The sequence below is a fragment of the Drosophila nasuta genome, chromosome X (genome assembly GCF_023558535.2).
Source record: "Drosophila nasuta strain 15112-1781.00 chromosome X, ASM2355853v1, whole genome shotgun sequence".
Lineage (NCBI taxonomy): Eukaryota > Metazoa > Arthropoda > Insecta > Diptera > Drosophilidae > Drosophila > Drosophila nasuta.
In genome coordinates, this window is record NC_083459.1 from 4,854,562 (window position 1) to 4,861,424 (window position 6,863).

General features: G+C 42.0%; 1 long non-coding RNA gene across 1 annotated transcript; it reads right to left on the reverse strand.

Annotated features, from left to right (window-relative positions):
- Nucleotides 1–1,842: 1,842 nt before the first annotated feature.
- LOC132796478 (uncharacterized) lies at nt 1,843–4,867 on the reverse strand. Its single transcript, XR_009633562.1, has 3 exons — nt 4,168–4,867; nt 3,469–3,687; nt 1,843–2,251 (listed from the first exon to the last, which is right to left on the reverse strand). It is a non-coding gene; the product is annotated as an uncharacterized LOC132796478 (long non-coding RNA).
- Nucleotides 4,868–6,863: the final 1,996 nt, after the last annotated feature.

Here is a 6,863-nt window from a genome sequence, read left to right on the forward strand (position 1 = left end):
TAAACACATTGACGTATTGTTCGCACTAAATGCTCATGACTCAAATGTTTACACCACATTTAACTGTGCATTGAGTGAACGGGCGGGCGAGTGGGAGAGAGATGAGTAGCTTCGCGCTGGAAGTAAAAACCCCCGTCAGCCACCTACCCAACACCTGATTCGCAGTTCGAGTGAATTTTTGTATAGCCTAAAAATAAAATCCAGAGCAACACAAATACATATATTGCTGTATATTGACTTAACCTAGAAGAGGGTTTTCCTTTGGGCAACACAAAAAAAAACAGCAATATAAAGAACACGGCTAACCTCATTTCGCATGGCGCAAAAAAACAAAATATATATGGCTTTTTGTTGTTGCCTCGACCTTGTAGGCATGTGTATTATTATCAGACTTTTACTTGGCCTGTTTATTTGCAGAAGTAATCATCACTAGAACGCTACAAAATGCCGCCGCCATATTATTCGCTTTCAGTTCAATGTCACACACACACACACACACACACACAGAGCGCAAGACAGAGACAGTGTGATGGTGCGTTAGTATCCTTTTACATTGCACATTGACCTTTAGTGGCCTTCGAAATGCCCCTGGCCTCAATCATTCGTTCCCTCTCCCTCGCTCTTTCACTCACTCGCGCGCCATCTGCATTGCTTTTGTTTTGTGTTCGTTTGGCACGTAACACACACACACACACTAACAAATGCAACGGACTTGCTGCATTCTTCAAGATAAATTCAAATTATGTAATTAAGCAGGGCTAACAATTAAGTATTTATTGCTTTCAAATTGCTTGCTGAGCGATAAGTCTGAAAAAACCACCCAAAAAAACAACCAAAAAACAACGAAAATGAAACGTCGTCTCTTACACGCACACAAGCCTACGCTTCACACACACGCGTACACAGAAACAGACAAGCAGAGGCCTGACGCACGCTGAGCCGTCAGCAGCATCAGCAGCAGCGACTACCTGCGGCGACTTGGCGCAAAACGAAATCACCGCGCTTTATTTCAAGATGGTGTTTCGTTCTTTGGCGCGTGATTAGTGTGCGAGGGGGTGAAGAGGGGGATGGCCATGCATGCCTTGCTTTTGACAGCAGCAACAACGCACACACACTAACAGCACCAACAACAAACAAAAGGTAACGTAACGAAAACGAAAACAAAAGGCAACAAAACTACAACTACAACTACAACTACAGCAACAGCAATAACAACAGCACACCAAAAACAAGTGTAACTCATACGAATATGCAGTCAGCGTTGGTGTCGCGACGTCTGCATTTCACACAAATTCGCCAGCAACAACAACAAGCAAAAGCGACAAACCTCAAAGGTAGACACGCCGCCCATGCACCGTAGCTGCATACACTCACACACAATCACACGCACAAGCAAATGGGCGCGCGCTTAAGCATCGCAACAACAATTTAATTATCAATAACATATTTAAGTTTTGTTTGTCTCTTGCTCTACACTTTATCAACGTACACATACATACGTATGTATATATGTGTGTTGTATATTTTTTTTTTGCGCGCGCGCTCTCTTTTGCTGCTTGCTGTGCGCTCTTTGCATTTGCCAAAACAGCCGCAGTCGCAGCGACGCAGACACAAACACAGTGTGTCACGAATTACATTTTATTAAAACTTATACATAAATTTCCTCTCAGTTTGCTATTTTTGTTGTTTTATTAATTGTTATATTTTTTTATTATTAACAATAATAAATAATATGTAATCACTAATAAATCATAAAATATGAATATTTTGTAATAAATACTAATGCTAATCATTCGTAGCGCACACAAATCATATGCGACTCACTGTGCGTCGTGTGAATGAACGTATAAAAAGTGAGAGCGCGTCGCCGTCGCCGTCACCGTCGCGCTCATAAACGAAAATCAATGACTCCCAATGCGCGCCGCCGACGCCGATTCCGATTCCGACTGTTGAGCGTTCTCCCCTGCCCCTGTTCCTGCTCCAGCTCCTACTCCAGTCTGCTGATGCTCCACCGCTACAACCATTGGCTAGCTACAAACGTACAAACAAACGCGTTGCTGGCTGCTGTAGTTGTAGCTGAGCTGCTGCTGCTTGTTGGCGGTTACTATTTGTTGCTGTGTGGTGCCTTCTTCTTGTTGTTCTTGTTCTTATTCTTGTTGTTTGGCAGGCCAAAGCAGCGTAGTGATAAATGCGTCAGCGTCAGCAGTTTTCGATGGCACTGCATGCGTGTGTGTGCGTTTTGTTGTTGTTGCTGTGTGCATTAAAAATGAGTTGTATTTGGAGCTAAGTATTTAAAGTCAATGCTGCCCACACACATACATACATACATATGTATGTTTGTATGTACATACACACTGGGGACAGCGCAGTTGTCGTTATTGTTATTGTTGTTGCCATTTTACAGCGACGTCTGTGGCTGCGGGCGACGCTGCTTTTTACAGTGTGGCCTGCCCTTCACAAAAAGTGGTTGTAGTTGTTATTGTTGTCACTCTGCCTACATTTTATATGTATGTATGTATGTCCATAGTATGAGCATATTACTATGCATGTGTGTGCGTGTTTGTATTTGTATATTATACACATAAATTTTCGGTCATGTTTGCAATACACAGCGAATCTATTGCAAAGCCAAAAGGCGCAACAACAAAAAGGGTAATGCAAAGAGGGACCCAGGGACCGGCGAAAGCATATTCCCATACATACTCCACCCCTCCCCCAACAACACTCGACACTCTACACTTCCCTTTTGGACATTTTCCTCTCGCTCTCTCTCGCTCTTCAGCAGCTCTCTTTGCGTTTGACGCTCTTCGTGTTTATGCTTTCAACATTGATACGTGCCGCCAGATAGATACACACACACACACACATGCATATAGAGCATAGCAGCGCAAAACGGCAGCAGAGGGACACGGACAGCTGGCTAAGTTTGTAATTAATTGCGGCCTTGCCACACACATACACACGCAACTCTCTTTTACTCTCCCTCTCTCTCTTCCCCTCACCATCAACAGCAACAACATAACCATAGAAAGACTGCGACGTGAGAAAGCCACAGTCAAAGCGCTTCTTGTCTTTGTCCATTTGTCCGCCTCAAGTCTATCGCACTCGCGTAGAGAAAGCACGCTAGTTACAGTTGACTCCCTCACTCCACAGTCCCCCTTCCCGTTAACACATTCAATAATTGAGTAAACAGTTGCTTAAGAGCGTCTGCTCTCTGACTCTCTCTCTCTCTGCCTCTTTGCTCGTCGCATCTCAGCGTGATCATCTACTAATTAATTGTGCACAAAATTCTTTGTTCCATCGAAACCAGAAAGTGCCATAAAAAGCAACAAAATAATATTATCACACTCACGCTTCTGTATTTATGATACTGATGCTCTCTGTGCTCTTTACGCTAAAAGTGCACTTAAAACCCCAATAGTGCCTCCCCCTTGCCAATATCATACATTTTTTTTGTTTCTGGATCACCTCTAGCACTTCCTTCGTCCCATGCGCTTAGTGCATATGCTGCTGCTGCTGCTGCTTCAGCTGTCTGTCGTTCCTGCGGTCTCTCTTTATGTGTGTGCTTGTGTGTGAGTGAGTGTTTACCTCTCACTCAAGCCTGTGTTGTCAATGCCGTATTTTTGGAGTCAAATCTGGCCTTTTCTAGCACGATCGATTGCTGGCAGTACTGAAAAATGGCGAACACTGAAATTTATGTTAATTTCGAAAGCATTATTTATATTCTATTTTTAGATGTGCATATATGTATGTATGTATATCGCGCTTAAAAATAGTTGTTATAAACACTCCAGGTTGGCTTCTCTTTTTTGTACGTTCGCAACACTGCTCAACCCATGTACATATGTACGTACATATGTATGTATGTACATATATCGCTTAATCGCAACGTATTGTCAAGACTGCGACTGACTCAACAAACACACACACACATACATACATAATTACTGTTGTTGTTCGGTCTTTTGCTATTTGTTATTGTTTTGCTTTGACACGCTTTGATTTTGATTTGCTTTTTGCTTGTAGCGTAAGCGCAAAACGTAAGAACGCTCGTTCGCGTAAAGTAGGTGTGTGTGTGTCTGCCTTTAACTTAATAAATATGGTTCAAGGCACAAATAATGCGATTTCGTAATCTTAATAAGCAGATGCGTGTGTTTGTATATTTACTTGTTAATCAATCAGCTTGTTCCATTTCCACTACGTTTCGTTTCGTTTTGTTTCGCTGGAATTTTGATCATTGCTAAATTCACAATTCGAGTTCCCTTGTTCCAAATTGATTGTCAAGTTTGTTTGGCGACAATTTCGAATCATTCCGGAATTAAACACACATACGAAAATACATATGCATGTACATATGTATGTATGTACATTTATGTATGGATGGGTGTATGTACGTGTGGATGGGTTATGTTTTGTGTGTACACATGTTGAAAAGATTTCCATTTTCATTTATTGTGTTATTGCTTTTACTGTCGTGGTCGCTGCTTGCGTTGCGTCGCGTCGCTGACTTCGCGGTTGCTTCTGTTATTGTAATTTCTGTTTGCCGTTTGCGTAGTTTAAACCTGTTGGCTCTAGTTGTTGTTTTTGTTATCGTTGTTGGCATCGTATATGCTACGTTATGTTACATTGCGTATATACCAGCACATATGTACATACATACATACATAATACATATTGATGCAATAGATGCTGCTATTTGGCATAGCATACTTATTGGCTTATGTGTGTTGTCTCTTTATTTATAGGGTGCTTTTATAACAAAAATAATTGCATCAACCAGATAAAGCGCATTAACTATAGCCACGGCAGCAACAACAGTCAATGCGAGAAAAGCAAACACAAAAGAAAAAGAAAACGCAGCAGCTACAGCAACAGCAAACGGTAAATAAATAGCAACAGCAAACACAAAAGCAAAAGCAATAACAACGAACGCAGAAAAGGCAGTAAATGCAAATGTCAAAGAAAAAGCAACTATGCAAACGCAGAAGCAAAAGCAAAAAACAAACGCTGAAGCAGCTACAATTATAGCAAGAAAAAGCAACAACTACAGCAACAGCAGCTAATGTTAAACCGAAAGTAACAACTACAACACTACGACAGCAAAAGCAGAAGCAAAGCAACAATAACGAACGCAAATGAAAAAAGCAACAACTACAGCAACAGCAGGCGCTAAGCAAAAAAAAAAAGAAACAAAAATGAAAGAAGCATAAAACCGAAACAATTTCGGGAGACGCACACACATACATATGTACATACATACATATGTACACAATCGACGTCAAGAGCTGAGCTTGCTGTTGTATTTTTGTGTGCCAGCATTGATTTCCATACATACAGAATCACACATACAGACAGAATGTACGTCGCATAGACAAAATATCAAATTTGGCAATTTTGGGCAGCGCAATTGATAAGCACTTGTGACGTCATTTGCAGGGACAGGTGAGCTGTTGCTGTTGTTGTTGTTGCCAAATGGTGGGTGGAAAGGGGAGGGAGTAGAAGAGCAAACGCAAATGATTGAAAACAAAAACCAAACCAGTTTTTCAAAACACGCACATGGGTTAAGCGAGCGTTGCCAGACAAAAGCAAATCCAAAGACAAATGGTGTGTGGAAGAGGGAAGGGAGAGGGAGTGAAGCTATTAACATTAACATAATTATGTTGGGTTTAGCTTAAGTTGTACACACTCACATATACAAACACGCATAGATAGCTTGCTCATTGGAGCAAAGACAAATTGATTTAATTACATTTCAAATATGTTAACAAGCTACACACAAGCAACACAACAACCACAAATAAAAACTGTAGCGATAACGAATAACGAAAAATGCACACGAAATGGAATTTCCGAAAATCATAAACATAGTCGACCGCAACAAGAAGCTACTCTACACAACAGACAGCGCTGCCGACGTCAACGATAGCGTCGACGTCAACGTTGACGTCGATGCCTATGCCCGAGCGTCGACCTGTATTCGCGCGCGCTTTTTACGTTTGCTTTGTTTGTATGCAGGCACATACATACATACACACATTGTATGTATGTATGTATGGATGCTTGTACCTGCGCCAGGCCGTGACTGCCTGTGTGTGTGTGTGTGTGCACTGTGTCTGAATGTGCATATGTTGCCATTTAGCTTGGCCACTGAGACTGACGTTTGTTTTTTTTTGTATTTTGTATTTTGTGCCTGACCATTGTTGCTGTTGTCATGCCACAGAGAGTGTGAAGAAGCAGCAGTAGCGGGAGCAGCGACAGCGACAGCGCCAACATCAACGTCAACAGCTGGCGGCTGTCGGACAGGCCAAAGCGGCTTTATGACCATAAAAGCCATAAAAAAGCATGAAGAGCAACCAACAACAACACGAACAACAAGCAGTAAACTCCGAAGAGAGCGCCAACAACAACAACAGCAACAACAACTACACTCATTGCGCACAAAATGAGCGTGCGAGAGAAGTAGCTACATGCGGAGAGCAACGAGTGAGAGTGAGAGAGAGTGAGTAAGCAAGAGAGCGTGAGGAGAGCGACGACGTTAGCGTTGACAATTTTATTCGATTTGCCTGCCTGTTGTTGTTGTTGCTAGTCTCTCATCTTCTGTGCTCTGCTTGGTGTTTTGTTCTTGTAAAAGGGTTGTGGGTGAGTGAGTGTGTGTATATTAAATGCGGGGAGCCATAACGGGCAAGGTTGTAAGCATGTGGCGTCGCTTCTTGTGCGTACGCGTGTACAATAAATGTCTGTGTGTATGTATGAGTGTGTGCTTGCGTTTATTTCGAACATTTTCGCTGGCGTTGTTTTTGGGTTTCCATTATACTTTGTTTTTTTTTTTTTTTTTTTTGTGTTGCTTTTATTGCCACTTGCGT